The following is a 22,283-nucleotide window of genomic DNA, read 5'->3' as shown; positions in this document are numbered from 1 at the left end:
AGATGTAGTAGAACCAGACTAGCAGCCAGACTTGGATCCAGAGCAGGAGCCGGAGAGAGCCTCATTCCCCTGATGTCTAGAAGGTATGGGGTAATACGGCGCCAGACAGACCCACATAGGTCAGGTTACCTCTCTACTCTGGTTTAAATACCCACCGTACCTCTGTGGGGATTCCTCTGGGGGCCACACTGTGGGTTTGGCAATGCAAAGGAGGGAGGGGCTAGAGGCTTTTCTGCTCACCCAGTCAGGTCCTGATTCTTTCAGATATAGAGAGTGTATGCACCAGCATCAGAACTACGTTGACTGTTATGGTTTAGATAGACATAAACATACATTAGACACACAATAACCATGAGCCTCTCTTATATTTCCCTTACTGTCTAGTCCTCTTGGCACGCTGGCTCTGCACAGTATTTCCCCTACTGTCTAGTCCACTTGGCACTTTGCCTCACTTATATTTCCTCTACAGTCTAGTCCTCTTGGCAAGCTGGCTCTATACGATATTTCCCCTACAGTCTAGTCCATTTGGCACACTGCCTCTCAAAATATTTCCTCTACAGTTTGTCCTTTTGGCACGCTGGCTCTACACAGTATTTACCCAACAGTCTAGGCCATTTGGCACTTTGCCTCACTTATATTTCCAATGCAGTCCAGTCCTTTTACCACGCTGGCTCTACACAGTATTTCCCCTACAGTCTAGTCCATCTGGCACTTTGTCTCACATATTTATTCTAAAGTCTAGTCCCCTTGGTACACTTCCTCTCTTATTTTTCCCCTACAGTATAGTCCTCTTGGCGCATTGCCTCACAGTTGACGTCGGAAGATTACATTCACCTTAGCCAAATACATTTAAACTCAGTTTTTCAAAATTCCTGACATTTAAAACTTCTTATGGCTGCAAGGGGCAGTATTGAGTAGCCAGATAAAAGATGCCCATTTCAAACGGCCTCGTACTCAATTCTTGCTCGTACAATATGCATATTATTATTACTATTGGATAGAAAACACTCTCTAGTTTCTAAAACCGTTTGAATCATTTCTCTGAGTGAAACAGAACTCATTCTGCAGCACATTTCCTGACCAGGAAGTGGAATGTCTGAAATCGATGCTCTGTTCAACTTCCTGCCTATACATGGGCATAAAACGTAAGAGTCTACGTACACTTCATAGACCTTCCCCTGGTTGTCAAGAGGCTGTGAGAGAAGAAATTTTGTGTTCATCTTGTTCTGAATTGGAATACAAGCTCTTTGTATGACGTGTCCCTCATTTCCGGAACTCTTGGCAGCGCCAGTTGGACAGTGGGATTGCCTTCTGTTTAGCTGCCGTTATGGACAACTACCATCTCCGGTTCGGATTTTATTTGATACATGTGACCATATCATCGTAAAGTATGTTTTTTCAATATACACTGCTCAAAAAAATAAAGGGAACACTTAAACAACACAATGTAACTCCAAGTCAATCACACTTCTGTGAAATCAAACTGTCCACATAGGAAGCAACACCGATTGACAATAAATTTCACATGCTGTTGTGCAAATGGAATAGACAAAAGGTGGAAATTATAGGCAATTAGCAAGACACCCCCAAAAACGGAATGGTTCTGCAGGTGGTGACCACAGACCACTTCTCAGTTCCTATGCTTCCTGGCTGATGTTTTGGTCACTTTTGAATGCTGGCAGTGCTTTCACTCTAGTGGTAGCATGAGACGGAGTCTACAACCCACACAAGTGGCTCAGGTAGTGCAGTTCATCCAAGATGGCACATCAACGCGAGCTGTGGCAAAAAGGTTTGCTGTGTCTGTCAGCGTAGTGTCCAGAGCATGGAGGCGCTACCAGGAGACAGGCCAGTACATCAGGAGACGTGGAGGAGGACGTAGGAGGGCAACAACCCAGCAGCAGGACCGCTACCTCCGCCTTAGTGCAAGGAGGTGCACTGCCAGAGCCCTGCAAAATGACCTCCAGCAGGCCACAAATGTGCCGTTCCAGATCCAAACAACGACTATTCTGGACAAAGGACACCTTGTCCAACATTCTGACGGAAGATCACCAAAAGTAAGAAACATTTTGTGATGCTATTTCTAATATCTGTCGTGCATGTGAACTGGTCGTCGGCACCCAAGTGTTTCTGGCTATTGTGGCTACGCTAATATAACGCTACATTTTGTTTTCGCAGTAAAACATTTAATAAATCGGAAATATTGTCTGTAATCACAAGATGCCTGTCTTTCAATTGCTGTACACTATGTATTTTTCAGGAATGTTTTATGATGAGTAATTAGGTATTTGACGTTGGTGTCTGTAAATATTATGGCTGCTTTCGGTGCAATTTCTGATTGTAGCTGAAATGTAAACTATGATTTATACCTGAAATATGCACATTTTTCTAACAAAACATATCCTATACAATAAATATGTTATCAGACTGTCATCTGATTAAGTTGTTTCTTGGTTAGTGGCTATTATATCTTTATTTGGTCGAAATTGTGATAGCTACCTATGCAGGAAAAAAATGGTGGGAAAAAAAAGTTGTGTCTTTTGCTATCGTGGTTAGCTAATAGATTTACATATTGTGTCTTCCCTATAAAACATTTTAAAAATCGGAAATGATGGCTGGATTCACAAGATGTGTCTCTTTCATCTGGTGTCTTGGACTTGTGATTTAATGATATTTAGATGCTAGTATTTACTTGTGACGCTATGCTAGGCTATGCTAGTCAGCTTTTTTACTGATGGGGGTGCTCCCGGATCCGGGATTGTGATGAAGTAGAAGTTAATCACTAACCTTTGATGATCTTCATCAGATGACACTCATAGGACTTCATGTTACACAATACATGTATGTTTTGTTCGGTAAAGCTCATATTTATATCCAAAAATCTGAGTTTACATTGGCGCGTTATGTTCAGTAGTTCCAAAACATCCGGTGATTTTGCAGAGAGCCACATCAATTTACAGAAATAGTCATCATAAATGTTGATGAAAATACAAGTGTTATACATGGAATTTTAGATCCACTTCTCCTTAATGCAACCACTGTGTGTCAGAGCTGCTAGGAGTACTGGGTGGAGGAATCAAGCGCAGAGAGCAGGGTTTCCAGAAAGTGGATAATTCTTTCCAATGGTAAGGGAAGTCCCCCTCCAATTATACCAAATAACATGGCAAGTTATTGGCACCGAGCGGAGCATATACACGATGGACAAGTACACTACTTCTGGCGGTGTTTCATCCAAAGTTGATGGCAAATGCCATGCTGCAAATGTGTAACACTCCAAAATTCCTATAGTGGGCGAGTGCGGTCTATGCTAATTTTTCATAGGCCTTTTGTAACGCAAGTCAAGACCCAAGAGTAAAATTTTGAGATTTTGAAAGTTTTGGCAAAAACTTATCACCCCCTTAAAAAAGTGCTTTCTGGACCGTTTTTCGAAATTCTTTCGAGTTTTATGTCAATTACACATGTGTAAGAACTATATGAAAATAATTTTTTCAGATTTTATTAACCTGTCTAGGATCAGCGTGGCGCTAGCGGCACACCCCCCCCCCCCCCCCACTGAAAAACCAGTGCCGCGAAATTCAAAAAAAATATATTTTTTAAATATTTAACCTGTTGGGGATGGGGGCGCTGTTTAGACTATTTATGCTAATTTGGCTAATTTTTTAAACGGCTTCCCACAAAATCCTTGATCGTACAATATGCATATTATTATTATTATTGGATAGAAAACAGTCTATAGTTTCTATAGGAGTTGAAATTTTGTCTCTAAGTGGAACAGAGCCCATTCTACAGCAATTTCCCTGACATGGAGTCAGATTTGAGAAATGTTGGCCACTCTTCTGAAGTCAGTTAAAAAGTGCACTGTCGTTGCTATGACTATACGGACACTTCTTACGTCTTCCCCTGGATGCCTTTACGTGATGACGATTCCAACGGGGTCGATTGCGCGTTCACAGGCCCTACAAATGAAAAAACCCTGAAGCTAGTCATTCTTTGGGAGCTGCGTCATGAGCCTAGAGGACACCGGCGCGCACCTGTTCCAAGCGTTAGTTTAGCCTGTTATATTTCTCCGGTCATCTTTTCACTCGTTATAGGAGTTAAAAACATCATAAGGTAGTTAATTTAAAGCGTTTTATAGCAATTTATATCCGTTTAGTGCGATTTTGGGACATTTATTTTTGCAACGATGTGAAAAGTTGGGCACGCTTTTCAGTTCATCCCGAACACAGTTGACATTTCCACATGGCAAGAGGACAGCTTTCCACCAAAAGACGATTTCTCCCAAGAAAGGATCCTTTGCCCAAGATACTGATGGAAGAACAGCTCAAGGTAGGACATTTTTATTATGATAAATCGTGTTTCTGTCGAAACATTTTAGTGGCTTAGGACGCCATGTTTTTTGACGTAGCTTCGCTTGGCGCAAACTGTATTGAAAAGTAAGGATAAATTAAAAAATGTAATAACGCAATTGTATTAAGAATTAAATTGTCTATCAATCCCTGTCCACCCTATATTTTTTAGTCACGTTTATGAGTATTTATGTATAAGAGTAGATCACTGTCTAAGTGGCGCAAGGACTTTTTCTTTACCAGCTTGTCTACATTTCACATTGTCTAACCATGATTTTGGTGGCTAAATATAAACATTTTCGATCAAACTGTATATGCATGTTGTAATGTGATGTTACAGGAGTGTCATCGGAAGAATTCTGAGAAGGTTAGTGAAAAAATTAATATCTTTTGGCGATGTTGACTTTTATCGCTCACTTTGGCTAGAATCAATGCTGGGCTGCTAATTGCTATGTGCTAAGCTAATATAACGATTTATTGTGTTTTCGCTGTAAGACACTTAGAAAATCTGAAATATTGTCTGTATTCACAGGATCTGTGTCTTTCGATTCGTGTATGCTGTGTATTTTTACGAAATGTTTGATGATTAGTAGTTAGGTAAACACGTTGCTCATTGTAATTATTCTAGTCCATTTGTGATGGTGGGTGCAATTGTAAACTATGAAGTCTACCTGAAATATGCACTTTTTTCTAACAAAACCTATCCCATACCATAAATATGTTATCAGACTGTCATCTAATGAGTTTTTTTGTTGGTTAGGGGCTATAAATATCTTAGTTTAGCCGAATTGGTGATGGCTACTGGTGTTGGTGGACAAATAAAAGATGGTGGATTATGCTAATGTGTTTTTAGGTAATAGATGTACATCTTTACATATTGTGTCTTCCCTGTAAAACATTTTAAAAATCGGAAATGTTGACTGGATTCACAAGATCTGTGTCTTTCATTAGCTGTATTGGACTTTAATGTGTGAAAGTTAAATATTTAAAAAAAAAATTTTTTTGAATTTCGCGGCACTGGTTTTTCAGTGGGGGGGGGGGGGGGGGTGTGCCGCTAGCGCCACGCTGATCCTAGACAGGTTAACTTTCACACATTAAAGTCCAATACAGCTAATGAAAGACACAGATCTTGTGAATCCAGTCAACATTTCCGATTTTTAAAATGTTTTACAGGGAAGACACAATATGTAAAGATGTACATCTATTACCTAAAAACACATTAGCATAATCCACCATCTTTTATTTGTCCACCAACACCAGTAGCCATCACCAATTCGGCTAAACTAAGATATTTATAGCCCCTAACCAACAAAAAAACTCATTAGATGACAGTCTGATAACATATTTATGGTATGGGATAGGTTTTGTTAGAAAAAAGTGCATATTTCAGGTAGATGGCATAGGTTACAATTGCACCCACCGTCACAAATGGAATAGAAAAACTACTTAGAGCAACGTGTTTACCTACTTACTAATCATCAAACATTTCGTAAAAATACACAGCATACACGAATCGAAAGACACAGATCCTGTGAATACAGACAATATTTCAGATTTTCTAAGTGTCTTACAGCGAAAACACAATAAATCGTTATATTAGCTTAGCACATAGCAATTAGCAGCCCAGCATTGATTCTAGCCAAAGTGAGCGATAAAAGTCAACATCGCCAAAAGATATTAATTTTTTCACTAACCTTCTCAGAATTCTGCCGATGACACTCCTGTAACATCACATTACAACATGCATATACAGTTTGATCGAAAATGTTTATATTTAGCCACCAAAATCATGGTTAGACAATGTGAAATGTAGACAAGCTGGTAAAGAAAAAGTCCTTGCGCCACTTAGACAGTGATCTACTCTTATACATAAATACTCATAAACGTGACTAAAAAATATAGGGTGGACAGGGATTGATAGACAATTTAATTCTTAATACAATTGCGTTATTACATTTTTTAATTTATCCTTACTTTTCAATACAGTTTGCGCCAAGCGAAGCTACGTCAAAAAACATGGCGTCCTAAGCCACTAAAATGTTTCGACAGAAACACGATTTATCATAATAAAAATGTCCTACCTTGAGCTGTTCTTCCATCAGTATCTTGGGCAAAGGATCCTTTCTTGGGAGGAATCGTCTTTTGGTGGAAAGCTGTCCTCTTGCCATGTGAAAATGCCAACTGCGTTCGGGATGAACTGAAAGCGTGCCCACCTATTCACAGCGTTAAAGAAATAAATGTCCCAAAATCGCACTAAACGGATATAAATTGCTATAAAACGCTTTAAATTAACTACCTTATGATGTTTTTAACTCCTATAACGAGTGAAAAGATGACCGGAGAAATATAACAGGCTAAACTAACGCTTGGAACAGGAGCGGGTCGGTGTCCAGCACGCGCGTTACGCACCAAGGAAAGACTTGCTAGCTACAGGGTTTTTTGATTTATAGGGCCTGTGAACGCGCAATCGACCCCATTGGAATCGTCATCACGTAAAGGCATCCAGGGGAAGACGTAAGAAGTGTCCGTATAGTCATAGCAATGACAGTGCCCTTTTAACTGACTTCAGAAGAGTGGCCAACATTTCTCAAATCTGACTCCATGTCAGGGAAATTGCTGTAGAATGGGCTCTGTTCCACTTAGAGACAAAATTTCAACTCCTATAGAAACTATAGACTGTTTTCTATCCAATAATAATAATAATATGCATATTGTACGATCAAGGATTTTGTGGGAAGCCGTTTCAAAAATTTGCCAAATTAGCATAAATAGTCTAAACAGCGCCCCCATCCCCAACAGGTTAACATAATTTTATTTGAAATTTTATTTGAACTTAAGGTATATGTTTTGTGCATTTGGAATGTGATTTCATAGGAAGTCAAAAGTCAAAAGTCAAAAATGTAAAAAATTTGGAAAAAACGTATCACCCCCTTTAAAAAAGTGCTTTCTGGACCGTTTTTCGAAATTATTTCGATTTTTAGGTCAATTACACATGTATAAGAACTGTATGAAGATACTTTAGTCACATTTTATAATCATAATTTTTTTTGAAATGTTTACTTGTACTTAAGGAATATGTTTTGTGCATTTGCAATCTGATTTAATATGAAGTCAAAAATGTGAATAAATTAGAAAAAACTTATCAACCCCTTTAAAAAAGTGCTTTTTTGATTTCATAGTCGAAAATAACATTTTGTTTTTAAAAGGCCAAAATGAAGCATTTAAAACCGTTTTGAAAAATGACGCCTGGTAACCCAAAACATGAAACATAGAATATCTTTTGACCTTTTTTGGAAACCTCCTTAAATCACTCAGGCCGGACCCCCATTGACACGAGAAGAAAAAACAAATCAAAAATTCCAGAAGAAAAAACATAGAATATTTTCTGACTTTTTTTGAAAACCTCCATAAATCACTCAGGCCAGCACACATAGATTTTTGGCCGTAGAATAGTGCTCCCAGAGCGGGTATGGAATTCTGGATGCCCCCTAAAAGCAATTTCAATCATGGCACCTGGTAACCAAAAACAAATACCAGGTGCACGAAAAGTTTGGACTTTTCTTTGACATCTGTTTAGAGAAATGACTGATTTACACTTCATGAGGGTTGCCTAATCACACACTTAAAGTTTTGGAAAGATCTGATTTTTTTAACCCTTTGAAACAGCACCTATGACCCCATTTTAAGGCACTTCCGTTGGGCACAGGATGCTATAAGTAAACACCTATCCTGATCGGGGTATGCTTTTACAGAATCCTGAGTTTTAAGTCTATACGTTAAGAACTGACTGATTTACATAGGGTTGAATGCACTATATATCACAAACTGCTGGTTGGCTATGGCAAAACACTTTTAGGGTGATTTTATCACTTCCGGTTGCTCGAGGAAGCTTAGAATCAACACAGGTAGACCTCATAGTGGCCTGATGGACTGACATCAAAGACAGGTTCATAAGACATTCATAACCCACATAGGCTTCAGGTTGAATTTAGAGGTGCAGTCAATGTATTCCAATGGGGAGACATGTCATTGTAAACTGTTTGATGTAAACACCTTCTTTTAACTGTCAAGGGTTAATGCCACAAGGTCAAGGTTAGACTTGCACAGATCGGGAGGACCTTAAGAACATTCCTGAGGTCAAATTGTGTTTCTAACCTTAACCTCTACCGAGCACCTACCCCAGGTCCGGGAGCACCCCCAACCCCCCCCCCCCCCCCCACACTGATTAGCATCGCTAGCATAGCGTCACAATTAAATAGTAGCATCTAAATATCATTAAATCACAAGTCCAAGACACCTAATGAAAGATACAGATCCTGTGAATAAAGCCACCATTTCAGATTTTTATAATGTTTTACAGGGAAGACACAATATGTAAATCTATTAGCTAAACATGTTAGCAAAAGACACAATTTTTTTACTCCAACAGTTTTTCCTGCGTCAGTAGCTATCACCAATTCGACTAAATAAAAATATATATAGCCACTAACCAAGAAACAAATTCATAAGATGACAGTCTAATAACATATTTATGGTATAGCATAGTTTTTTTTTGAAAACTGTGAATTTTTCAGGTATAAATCACAGTTCTACATTGCAGCTGCAATCTGAAATAGTGCCGACGCAGCCAGAACAATTACAGAGACCAACGTCATATAACTAATTACTTGTCTTAAAACATTTCAGAAAAAATACACAGCGTACAGATATTGAAAGCCCAACATCTGGTGAATCCAAACAATATTTCTGATTTATTAAATGTTTTATAGCGAAAACAAAATGTAGCGCTAAATTAGCATAGCCACGCCAGCCAGAACCAGCTGGGCGCCCCCGACCAGTTCCAATGCACGACAGATATATGAAATAACATCGTAAATTGGGTCTTACTATTGCTGATCTTTCATCAGAATGTTGATCAAGGTGTCCTTAGTCCTGATGAGTCGTTCAATCCATTCATAATGGCAACTTTCCCTCTTCATTTAGGATATGTACTGGTCGACTGGCCAAAGTCAAAAAGTCACAGAACGGAACACGGCAAAACTCCTGAAAAAATTCAAATAATCTGATTAAACTATATTGAAAAAACATACATTAAGATGATATGGCCACATGTATCAAACAAACTTCGAGACGGAGATAGTTTTCATCCGTAACGGCAGCAAAACAGAAGACAATCACACCTACAAATCGCGCGATTCAGAGAACCGGAAGTTGTCGGTCACGCCAAAGAAATAGGTCTTATTTCACGTCAGTACAAGATAAACAAAACATTTCTCCTCTGACGTCCTCTTGACACCCAGAGGAAGACGAATGAAGTGTGTTTCGGGTCATAGGTGGCGTGACCATATATAGGCAGAGCGTTGAAGCGAGCATACACATCTTGCATTCTTCTTCTTGGTCAGGGAAAGTGCTGTCAAATGACTTCTGTTTCACTTAGAGACAAAATTGAAACGGTTTTAGAAACTATAGAGTGTTTTCTATCCAATGGTATTAATTATATGCATATAGTAAGAGCAATAATTGAATAAGAGGCAGTTTAATCTGTAGAGGAAATTATGCTAATGCGAAAACAGCACCCCCTGTATTCTCAAGAAGTTAACGGTTCTCTCTCTGTGTCCCAAAAGCAAATAAAATTGACATTGAGGTCAAAGGGTCATTTGGGTCCGTTCTCTTGTAACGGTCGCTGCTCTCAGACCGAGCGAGCTACGGTCAAGCGGGGCATCTCGTTGAACTCGGCACGGCCTGGAGATAATAGTAATGCCATTGCAGGCTTTGTGTGTCGTTAAGCACCGTACTTTTTCACTCCATCATTGCTTTGTGTGTGTGTTTGTGTGTGAGAGAGAGCTTTCCTTTGACATCTGCTTAGAGAAATTACTGATTTACAGTTAATGAGGGTTGTCTAATCACACAAATGAAGTTTTGAAAATTTCTGACCTTTTTAACCCTTCGAAACAGCACCATGACACCATTTTAAGGCACTTCCGGTTGGCATAGGAAGCTATAGGTAAATACATATCTTGACTGGGGTATACTGTTACAGAATCCTGAGTTTTAGGTCTATACGTTAAGAATTGACTGATCTACATAGGGTTGAATGCAGTGATTTTCAAAATTGCAAGTCATGTATATCTGGACACTTTTTAGGGTGATTTTAACCACTTCCGGTTGCTCCAGGTAGCTTAAAATCAACACAGGTAGACCTCATAGTAGCCTGATGGATTTTTATCAAAGACAGGTTCATAAGACATTCATAACCTACATAGGCTACAGGTTGAATTTAGAGGTGCACTCAATGCATTCCAATGGGGAGACATGTCATTGTAAACTGTTTGATGTAAACGCCTACTTTTAACTGTGAAGGTTTAATGCCACAAGGTCAAGGTTAAGCTTGCACAGATCGGGAGGACCTTAGGATTGTTCCTGAGGTGAAATTGTGCTTCTAACCTTAACGGTTCTCTCTCTGTGTCCCAAAAGCAAATGATTCAACATCACATCATATTGCAAATGTAACATGCATTTGCAATATGAAAAGCATCAAATCTAATTGCAAATGTAACGTGCATTCTCTTAAATACTTTAGAAATGCAAAAGTCAACGTCCTGATGACCTCAGGATGGCCGGGCAGTGATAGTGGTTCCTCTCCATCGCTCGTTGCTTGAAATTTCATCATGTCGATTTTGGTGATGGTACCCCCGCGTTGAAACATATTGCAATTGTACAAAAGTCAACTAGCAAGTCGGTGTCCATCAGTCAATTGGATATTGTCAGACACCAAACTGATACCATCTGACACCAAACTCACTTTTTCCAACTCCTTTAGAAGCCAACTATAACATATTTCAGAGCAGGCCCAAAATTCACTGCGCCTTCTCTTTAAACCATAATAAAACAAATAATACGTAGTTATGTTCTAGCTGCGGATCCAATTTTCACATTATGTTTAGCTCTATTTGAGGCGACCTCGAATCCCAAGTTTCGGATCGATAGGTCATTCGGTGCCCGAGCAAAACCCTAATTGGTGCTGAAATTCCACTTTTTTCATTGCCTTGCTACGGGGTCCTTGAATGAGCAATCAAACAGGCTCGTTGGGGTCTGTTTCTATGGGCCGAGCCTGTTTCAATGCACCTAGTCTTGAGACTCTGGGACTTTTCTAAATGTCGTCAGTTTCGTTGAGCTGAAAATGAATTGAAAACATAGCAAATACACGAGGCTGTTTATCGGTCCGAGAACCTTCTAGAGCCACATAACTCACCGTGCACAATCGACCTGAGGTCTAGAACAGGTTTGTAAAGTTTCAGAACTCTAGGTCTGACGGTTCTTTAAAAGTTCAAACAAAAGTAACTACTACATGCACTGTCTGCCTCTTAGCCCCTCAGTGTGTCCCTCCATCATTTTTGTGTGGGTGTGTATTCTTTTTTTTTAAATCTGATGGGATGAATGACTGATGACTCTTCTTATCCAAGGTGGCTGAGCAGTTCAGACGTCTTTTTCAGTATTGTCGTGTCGTGTCCTGTATATATATATATTTACACCTTTTCTTCACATATCTTTAATTTATTTTATTATCCAAGAACTCAACTACAAAAGCTTTCCTGCAAAAGCTTTCCTGCAACCCGCTTCACCAATTACAATAATTATTATTTACCTCAATCTGAAAATCCATCGTGGAAGATAGCCAGGGGCTAATTCAGAAGCTAGCCTGAAAGCTAACCAGAAGCTACTCCGATAGCTAGCCAGAAGCTAATCTGTAGCTGCCCCGAAATTAGCCGGTTTGCTGGCTAGCGTTGGTGTTTCAGCTGCCCACGTTTTGCGGTCATCAGCTATTCCTTTAGCTTGATAATCTACCGGCACTTTTGTGCAACGCGACTCGGACCGGAGCATTCCGGGACTTTTTTTCTCTCAGTTTCCCCGGATTCCAACCGCAGGCTCTGGACACTTGCACCTTGATTTCGCAGCTAGCTAGCTGCATACCGTGTGACTATTGGCTTACGTCGACCCCGGAGCAAACTCAAATCATGCTGGAGCTAGCCAGCTGAGGAGTTCCATCACCATCCGAACCCGTTTCTTTTGTTGCCGCTGCAGATACGGAACCCCACCGGGCCTTCACGACTGACTGCCGACGTTATCTGCCCGAGGGATTTATCCAACCGGCACCTCCGTCCCGACGTTACCTGAACGCTCATCTGAGGCCCGCTAATCGTTAGCTGTCTTATCGGCTGCTATCTGAACAAAACCCCACTACACGGAACCTACCGACGGAAACGCACGAGGTATCTACAAACAGACCTCCATCCTATGCTGCTACCGATAGCCATATACCCGGCCAGCTGTCTGGATCGCCACGACCCCAACCAACCTCTACTCACTGGACCCTTATTGATCACTCGATTAAGCATGCCTCTCCTTAATGTAAATATGCCTTGTCCATTGCTGTTCTGGTTAGTGTTTATTGGCTTATTTCACTGTAGAGATTCTAGCCCTGCTCTCTATACCATATCCAACCTCTCAGTTCCACCACCCACATATGCGATGACATCACCTGGTTTCAATGATGTTTCTAGAGACAAGATCTCTCTCATCATCACTCAATACCTAGGTTTACCTCCACTGTATTCACATCCTACCATACCTTTGTCTGTACATTATTCCTTTAAACTATTTTATCGCCCCCAGAAACTTCCTTTTACTCTCTGCTCTAGTAGCTCTAGGCGACCAATTCTCATAGCTTTTAGCCGTACCCTTATCGTACTTCTCCTCTGTTCCTCTGGTGATGTAGAGGTGAATCCAGGCCCTGCAGTACCTGGCTCCACTCCTATTCCCCAGGCGCTCTCTTTTGATGACTTCTGTAACCGTAATAGCCTTGGCTTCATGCATGTTAACATTAGAAGCCTCCTCCCTAAGTTTGTTTTGTTCACTGCTTTAGCACACTCTACCAACCCAGATGTTTTAGCCGTGTCTGAATCCTGGCTTAGAAAGACCACCAAAAATTCAGACATTTTTATCCCCAACTACAATATTTTCAGACAAGATAGAACGGCCAAAGGGGGCGGTGTTGCAATCTACTGCAAAGACTGCCTGCAGAGTTCTGTTATACTATCCAGGTCTGTTCCCAAACAATTTGAACTTCTACTTTTAAAAATCCACCTCTCTAAAAACAAGTCTCTCACCGTTGCCGCCTGCTATAGACCACCCTCTGCCCCCAGCTGTGCTCTGGACACTATATGTGAACTGATTGCCCCCCATCTATCTTCAGAGCTCGTGCTGCTAGGCGACCTAAATTTGAACATGCTCAACACCCCAGCCACCCTACAATCTAAGCTTGATGCCCTCAATCTCACACAAATTATCAATGAACCTACCAGGTACCACCCCAATTCCGTAAACACGGGTACCCTCATAGATATCATCCTAACAAACTTGCCCTCCAAATACACCTCTGCTGTTTTCAACCAAGATCTCAGCGAATACTGCCTCATTGCCTGCATCCGTAATGGGTCAGCGGTCAAACGACCTCCACTCATCACTGTCAAACGCTCCCTGAAACACTTCAGCGAGCAGGCCTTCCTAATCGACCTGGCCGGGGTATCCTGGAAGGATATTGATCTCATCCCGTCAGTAGAGGATGCCTGGTCATTTTTTAAAAATGCCTTCCTCACCATCTTGAATGAGCATGCCCCATTCAAGAAATTTAGAACCAGGAACAGATATAGCCCTTGGTTCTCTCCTGACCTGACTGCCCTTAACCAACAGAAAAACATCCTATGGCGTTCTGCATTAGCATCGAACAGCCCCCGTGATATGCAACTCTTCAGGGAAGCCAGAAACCAATATACACAGGCAGTTAGAACAGCCAAGGCTAGCTTTTTCAAGCAGAAATTTGCTTCCTGCAACACAAATTCAAAAACGTTCTGGGACACCGTAAAGTCCATGGAGAATAAGAACACCTCCTCCCAGCTTCCAACCGCTCTGAAGATAGGAAACACTGTCACCACCGACAAATCCACTATAATTGAGAATTTCAATAAGCATTTTTCTACGGCTGGCCATGCTTTCCACCTGGCTACCCCTACCCCGGACAACAGCACTGCCCTCCCCTCTGCTACTCGCCCAAGCCTTCCCCATTTCTCTTTCTCCCAAATACAGTCAGCTGATGTTCTTAATGAGCTGCAAAATCTGGACCCTTACAAATCAGCCGGGCTAGATAATCTGGACCCTTTCTTTCTAAAACTATCTGCTGAAATTGTTGCCACCCCTATTACTAGCCTCTTCAACCTCTCTTTCGTGTCGTCTGAGATCCCCAAAGATTGGAAAGCAGCTGCGGTTATCCCCCTCTTCAAAGGGGGGGGACACCCTTGACCCTAACTGCTACAGACCTATATCTATCCTACCCTGCCTTTCTAAGGTCTTCGAAAGCCAAGTCAACAAACAGATTACCGACCATTTCGAATCACACCACACCTTCTTCGCTATGCAATCTGGTTTCAGAGCTGGTCATGGGTGCACCTCAGCCACGCTCAAGGTCATAAACGATATCGTAACCGCCATCGATAGGAAACAATACTGTGCAGCCGTATTCATTGACCTGGCCAAGGCTTTTGACTCTGTCAATCACCACATCCTCATTGGCAGACTCGACAGCCTTGGTTTCTCTAATGATTGCCTCGCCTGGTTCACCAACTACTTCTCTGATAGAGTTCAGTGTGTCAAATCGGAGGGTCTGTTGTCCGGGCCTCTGGCAGTCTATGGGGGTGCCACAGGGTTCAATTCTTGGACCGACTCTCTTCTCTGTTTACATCAATGATGTCGCTCTTGCTGCTGGTGATTCTCTGATCCACCTCTACGCAGACGACACTATTCTGTATACTTCTGGCCCTTCTTTTGACACTGTGTTAACAACCCTCCAGGCGAGCTTCAATGCCATACAACTCTCCTTCCGTGGCCTCCAACTGCTCTTAAATACAAGTAAAACCAAATGCATGCTCTTCAACCGATCGCTGCCTGCTCCTGCCCGCCTGTCCAACATCACTACTTTGGACGGCTCTGACTTAGAATATGTGGACAACTACAAATACCTAGGTGTCTGGTTAGACTGTAAACTCTCCTTCCAGACCCACATCAAACATCTCCAATCCAAAGTCAAATCTAGAATTGGCTTCCTATTCCGCAACAAAGCATCCTTTACTCATGCTGCCAAACATACCCTTGTAAAACTGACCATCCTACCAATCCTCGACTTCTGTGATGTCATTTACAAAATAGCCTCCAAAACCCTACTCAATAAATTGGATGCAGTCTATCATAGTGCCATCCGTTTTGTCACCAAAGCCCCATATACTACCCACCACTGCGACCTGTACACTCTCGTTGGCTGGCCCTCGCTTCATACTCGTCGCCAAACCCACTGGTTCCAGGTCATCTACAAGACCCTGCTAGGTAAAGTCCCCCCTTATCTCAGCTCGCTGGTCACCATAGCAGCACCTACCTGTAGCACGCGCTCCAGCAGGTATATCTCTCTAGTCACCCCCAAAACCAATTCTTCCTTTGGACGCCTCTCCTTCCAGTTCTCTGCTGCCAATGACTGGAACGAACTACAAAAATCTCTGAAACTGGAAACACCTATCTCCCTCACTAGCTTTAAGCACCAGCTGTCAGAGCAGCTCATAGATTACTGCACCTGTACATAACCCATCTACAATTTAGCCCAAACAACTACCTCTTTACCTACTGTATTTATTTATTAATTTATTTTGCTCCTTTGCACCCCATTATTTCTGTCTCTACTTTGCACTTTCTTCCAATGCAAACCAACCATTCCAGTGTTTTTTTAGTTTTTATTTTACTTGCTGTGTTGTACTCACTTCGCCTCCATGGCATTTTTATATTTTTATTTATTTATACATATATCTGTTTGCCTTCACCTCCCTTATCTCACCTCACTTGCTCACATTGTATATAGACTTATTTTTTTTCACTGTATTATTGACTATATGTTTGTTTTTACGCCATGTGTAACTATGTGTTGTTGTATGTGTCGAACTGCTTTGCTTTATCTTGGCCAGGTCGCAATTGTAAATGAGAACATGTTCTCAATTTGCCTACCTGGTTAAATAAAGGTTAAATAAAAAAATTAAAAAATAATTTACAGTTCAGGAGGATTGTCTATTCACATACATGAAGTTTTGGAAAGATTTGACAGTTTTAACCCTTCGAAACAGCCCATTTGACACCAATTATGGCACTTCCGGTTGGCACAGGAAGCTGAAAATAAACACATATCATCACTGGAGTAGGCTTTTACAGAATCCTGAGTTTTAAGTCTGTATGTTAAAAATTGACTGATTTAAATAGGGTTGAATGCACTATTTCTCTCAAACTGCAGGTTGGGTATGGCAAAAACTTTTAGGGTGATTTAACCACTTCCGGTTGCTCCAGGAAGCTTAGAATCGACACAGATAGACCTCATGGTGGCCTGATGGACTGACATCAAAGACAGGTTCATAAGACAATCATAACCCACATAGGCTTTAGGTTGAATTTAGAGGTGCAGTCAATGTATTCCAATGGGGAGACATGTCATTGTAAACTGTTTGATGTAAACACCTTCTTTTAACTGTGAAGGGTTAATGCCACAAGGTCAATGTTAGGCTTGCACAGATCGGGAGGACCTTAGGATTGTTCCTGAGGTGAAATTGTGCTTCTAACCTTAACGGTTCTCTCTCTGTCTCCCAAAAGCAAAGAAAATTGACATTGAGGTCAAAGGGTCATTCGTGTCCGTCTTCTTGTAACGGTCGCTGCGCTCAGACCGAGCGAGCTACGGTCAAGCGGGGCATCTCGTTGAACTCGGCACGGCCTGGAGATAATAGTAATGCCATTGCAGGCTTTGTGTGCCTTTAACCTGTTGAGGCTAGGGGGTGCTGTTGTCACTATTTATGGAAATTGTGTAATTTTTGAAACGGCTTCCTACAAAATTCTTGATCGTACAATATGCATATTATTATTATTATTGGATAGAAAACAGTCTATAGTTTCTATAGCCGTTGAAATTTTGTCTCTGAGTGGAACAGAACTCATTCTACAGCAATTTCCCTGACATGGAGTCAGATTTCACACATTTTGGCCCCTGTTCTGGAGTCAGTTTAAAGGCCACTGTTATTGCTATTGCTGAGTATACGGACACTGCTTACGTCTTCCCCTGGATGCCTTTACGTGATGACGATTTGAATGGTGTGGATTGCGCAATCACAGCCACTATAAATGAAAAACACGTGTAGGTAGGCACTCCTTTCCTGCTGCGTCGGACGCACGGTGGGCACCGACCCGTTCTTTTTCCAAGCATTAGTGGAGCCAGTAATATTTCTCAGGTCATGTTTCTACTCGTTATAGGAGTTAAAAACATCATAAGGTAGTTAATTTAAACCGTTTTATAGCAATTTATACCCGTTTAGTGCGATTTTGGGACATTTATTTCTGAGACACTGTGAATCTCTGGGCACGCTTCCAATTCATGCCGAACGCAATGGGCATTTCTACATGGCAAGAGGACAGCTTTCGACCAAAAGACGATTAGACCCAAGAAAGGATTCTTTGACCAAGATTCTGATGGAAGAACAGCTCAAAGTAGGAACAATTTATTATGATAAATCGTGTTTCTGTCGAAAAATGTTAATGGCTTAGGACGCCATCTTCTTTGACGTAGCATCGCTTGGCGCAAACTGTATTGAAAAGTAAGGATAATTTTAAAAATGTAATTCCGCGATTGTATTAAGAATTAAATTGTCTATCAATCGCTGTCCACCCTATATTTTTTAGTCACGTTTATGAGTATTTATGTATACGACTAGATCACTGACTAATATGGCGCAGGATATTTTCTGACCAGCTGGGCTACTTTTCTCATTGTCTAACCATGATTTTGGTGGCTAAATATGCACATTTTCGAACAAACTGTATATGTATGTTGTAATGTGATGTTACAGGAGTGTCATCTGAAGAATTCTGAGAAGGTTAGTGAAAAAAATAATATATTTTGGCGATGTTTACGTTATCGCTCTCTTTGGCTAGAATCAATGCTGGTGTAATGTTTGCACATGTGCTATGCTAATATAACGATTTATTGTGTTTTCGCTGTAAGACACTTAGAAAATCTGAAATATTGTCTGTATTCACAGGATCTGTGTCTTTCGATTAGTGTATGCTGTGTATTTTTACGAAATGTTTGATGATTAGTAGTTAGGTAAACACGTTGCTCATTGTATTTATTCTAGTCCATTTGTGACGGTGGGTGCAATTGTAAACTATGACATCTACCTGAAATATGCACATTTTTCTAACAAAACCTATCCTATACCATAAATATGTTATCAGACTGTCATCTGATGAGCTTTTTTCTTGGTTAGTGGCTATCAATATCTTAGTTTAGCCGAATTGGTGATAGCTACTGGTGTTGGTGGACAAAGAAAAGATGGTGGATTATGCTAATGTGATTATCTAATAGATTTACATCTTTACATATTGTGTCTTCCCTGTAAAACATTTTAAAAATCGGACATGTTGGCTGGATTCACAAGATCTGTGTCTTTCATTAGCTGTATTGGACTTTAATGTGTGAAAGTTAAATATTTAAAAAATATATTTTTTTTGAATTTCGCGGCTCTGCCTTTTCAGTGGGGGTGGGGGGGGGGGGTGCCGCTAGGTTAAGCACCGTACTTTTTCACTCCATCCTTCCTTTTTGTGTGTGTGTTTTTGTGTGAGAGAGCTTTTCTTTGACATCTGTTGGGAAAAATGACTGATTAGGGTTCATGAGGGTTGTCTACTCACACAAGTGAAGTTTTGAAAAGATCTGACCTTTATTACCCTTCAAACCTGACCCTGTGGCACCATTTTAAGGTGCTTCCAGTTGACATAGGAAGCTGTAATTGAACACATACCCTCCTTGGCGTAGGCTCTTATATAATATTGAGTTTTAAGTCTTTATGTTAAGAACTGACTTATTTAAAGAGGGTTAAATGAGTGTGTGTTATTTCATAAAATCATATAAAATCACAGGATTCTCGCAGAGCTTCGAGACCCATTTTAAGGTATGACAGGGGAAACGATCCTGCCCTAAACACACGGGCGCATGAAAAGACGAGTCCAAAAACACCGGACTAAACTGTCCCGAGAAAATAATAAAATCCACATCACAATCCAACACTAAATAACAGATAAACAAGCCCGCACAAAAGCCAGTGGGCTACCTGCCCTTAAATAGCCTACCCACCAAACTAAACTCAAAACAGGTGCACCCAATCAGCCCAAACTAACAGAAACAAAAAGAAAAGAATCGATGGCAGCTAGTAGGCCGGTGACGACGACCGCCGAGCGCCGCCCGAACAGGAAGAGGCACCATCCTCGGCGGGATTCGTGACAGTGTCCCCCCTCTGACGCGCGGTTCCCGCAGCGCGCCGACCCCGGCCTCGAGGACGACCCGGAGGGCGAGGTGCAGGACAATCCGGGTGGCGACGGTGGAAATCAACCAAGAGGGAAGGATCTAAAATGTCTCTCCCCGGTACCCAGCACCTCTCCTCCGGACCGTACCCCTCCCTGTCAACGAGGTACTGCAGGCCCCTCACCCGGCGCCTCGAGTCCAGAATAGCTCGTTCAGTGTACGCCGGGGACCCCTCGATATTCAGAGGGGGCGGAGGGACCTCCGGCACCTCACCTTCCTGAAGGGGACCAGCTACCACCGGCCTGATGAGATACACATGAAACGAGGGGTTATTGCGATAGTAAGAAGGGAGTTGCAATCTATAACACACCTCGTTTATCCTCCTCAGGACTTTAAATGGCCCCACACACTGCGGCCCCAGCTTCCGGCAGGGCAGGTGGAGGGGCAGGTTTCGGGTCGAGAGCCAGACCCTGTCCCCTGGTGCGAACACAGGGGCCTCACTGCGGTGGTGGTCAGCGCTCCTCTTCTGCCGTTCACTGGCCTGCCTGAGAGAGTCCTGGACTGCCCGCCAGGTCTCTCTAGAGCGCTGTACCCACTCCTCCACCGCAGGAACTTCGGTCTGGCTCTGATGCCATGGAGCCAGGACCGGCTGGTACCCCAATACGCATTCAAATGGCGACATGTTAGTTGAGGAGTGGCGGAGTGAGTTCTGGGCCAACTCTGCCCACGGGACGTACCTCGCCCATTCTCCTGGCCGGTCCTGGCAATACGACCTCAGAAACCTACCCACTTCCTGGTTCACTCTTCCACCTGCCCATTACTTTCGGGGTGATACCCAGAGGTAAGGCTGACCGAGACCCCCAGACGCTCCATAAACGCCCTCCACACCCGGAACGTGAACTGGGGACCTCGATCAGATACGATGTCCTCCGGCATCCCGTAGTGCCGGAAGACGTGGGTAAATAGAGCCTCCGCGGTCTGTAGGGCCGTAGGGAGACCAGGCAATGGAACGAGACGACAGGACTTAGAAAACCGATCCACAACGACCAGAACGGTAGTGTTCCCCTGAGACGGGGGAAGATCAGTCAGGAAATCTACCGATAAATGAGACCATGGCCGTTGTGGAACCGGGAGGGGTTGTAACTTTCCTCTCGGCAGGTGCCTAGGAGCCTTACTCTGTGCGCATACCGAGCAGGAAAAGACATAAAGTCTCACGTCCTTAGCCAAGGTGGGCCATCAGTATTTCCCCCTAAGACCCAGCACTGTCCTCTCAATCCCCGGATGACCGAAGAAGGTAGTGTATGAGCCCAACGAATCAATCGATCACGAACACCAAGCGGTACGTACCTAAGGCCAGTCGGACACTGGGACAGCACAGGTTCTACCCTCAACGCCCGATCGATGTCCGCGTCCACCTCCCATACCACCGGGGCCACCAGACAAGAGGCTGGAAGGATGGGAGTCGGATCGATGGGCCGGTCATCCGTGTCATAGAGACGAGACAGTGCGTCGGCCTTAGTGTTTAGGGAACCTGGTCGGTAAGAGATCGTAAATCTAAAACGAGTAAAGAACATGGTCCACCTAGCTTGACGCGGATTCAGTCTATTCGCCTCTCGGATATACCTCAGATTGCGGTGGTCAGTCCAGATGAGAAAAGGGTATTTAGCCCCCTCAAGCCAGTGTCTCCACACCTTCAGGGATTTTACCATAGCTAGTAACTCCCGGTCCCCCACATCATAGTTCCACTCCGCCGGCTCCAGCTTCTTAGAAAAGAAAGCACAGGGACGGAGCTTCGGTGGCGTGCCCGAGCGCTGTGATAGCACGGCTTCAACACTAGCCTCGGACGCATCCACCTCCACTATGAACGCTAACGAAGGGTCCGGATGCGCCAACACGGGAGCCTCAGTAAACCTTGCCTTCAACTGGTTGAAGGCTCCATCTGCCTCGGCCGACCACCGTAAACGCACCGGCCCCCCCTTCAGCAGTGAGGTAATGGGCGCCGCCAATTGGCCAAAACCCCGGATAAACCTCCGGTAGTAATTGGCAAACCCTAAAAACCGCTGCACCTCCTTTACCGTGGTCGGAGTCGGCCAATTACGCACAGCGTTTTCTCGGTCACACTCCATCATCACCCCCGAGGTGGAAATGCGATAACCCAGGAAAGGAAACGGCTGGTTTGGAGAACACACATTTCTCAGACTTGACGTACAGGTCATGCTCCAGCAGTCGTCTAAGCACCCTGCGTACCAGGGAGACATGCGCGGCGCGTGTGGCAGAATAGATCAAGATGTCATCAATATATACTACCACACCCTGCCCCTGCAAGTCCCTGAGAATCTCATCTACAAAGGATTGGAAGACGGCTGGAGCATTCTTCAACCCATACGGCATGACGAGGTACTCATAGTGGCCTGATGTGGTACTAAACGCTGTTTTCCACTCGTCTCCTCCCCGAATGCGCACCAGATTATACTCACTCCTGAGGTCCAGTTTTGTGAAAAAACGCGCTCCGT

At 42.8% G+C, this 22,283-nt stretch overlaps 1 protein-coding gene across 1 annotated transcript in view; it reads right to left on the bottom strand.

The window, feature by feature from the left end:
* The window catches only part of LOC129831673 (extracellular calcium-sensing receptor-like), a 49,787-nt gene that overhangs the window by 4,897 nt on the left and 22,607 nt on the right, over positions 1-22,283 (bottom strand). The gene's annotated exons all lie outside the window — the stretch shown is intronic.

Source organism: Salvelinus fontinalis, chromosome 33 (assembly GCF_029448725.1).
Source record: "Salvelinus fontinalis isolate EN_2023a chromosome 33, ASM2944872v1, whole genome shotgun sequence".
Classification (NCBI taxonomy): domain Eukaryota; kingdom Metazoa; phylum Chordata; class Actinopteri; order Salmoniformes; family Salmonidae; genus Salvelinus; species Salvelinus fontinalis.
Note: the sequence above shows the minus strand (reverse complement) of the source record. Positions and strands in the feature narration are given on the sequence as shown.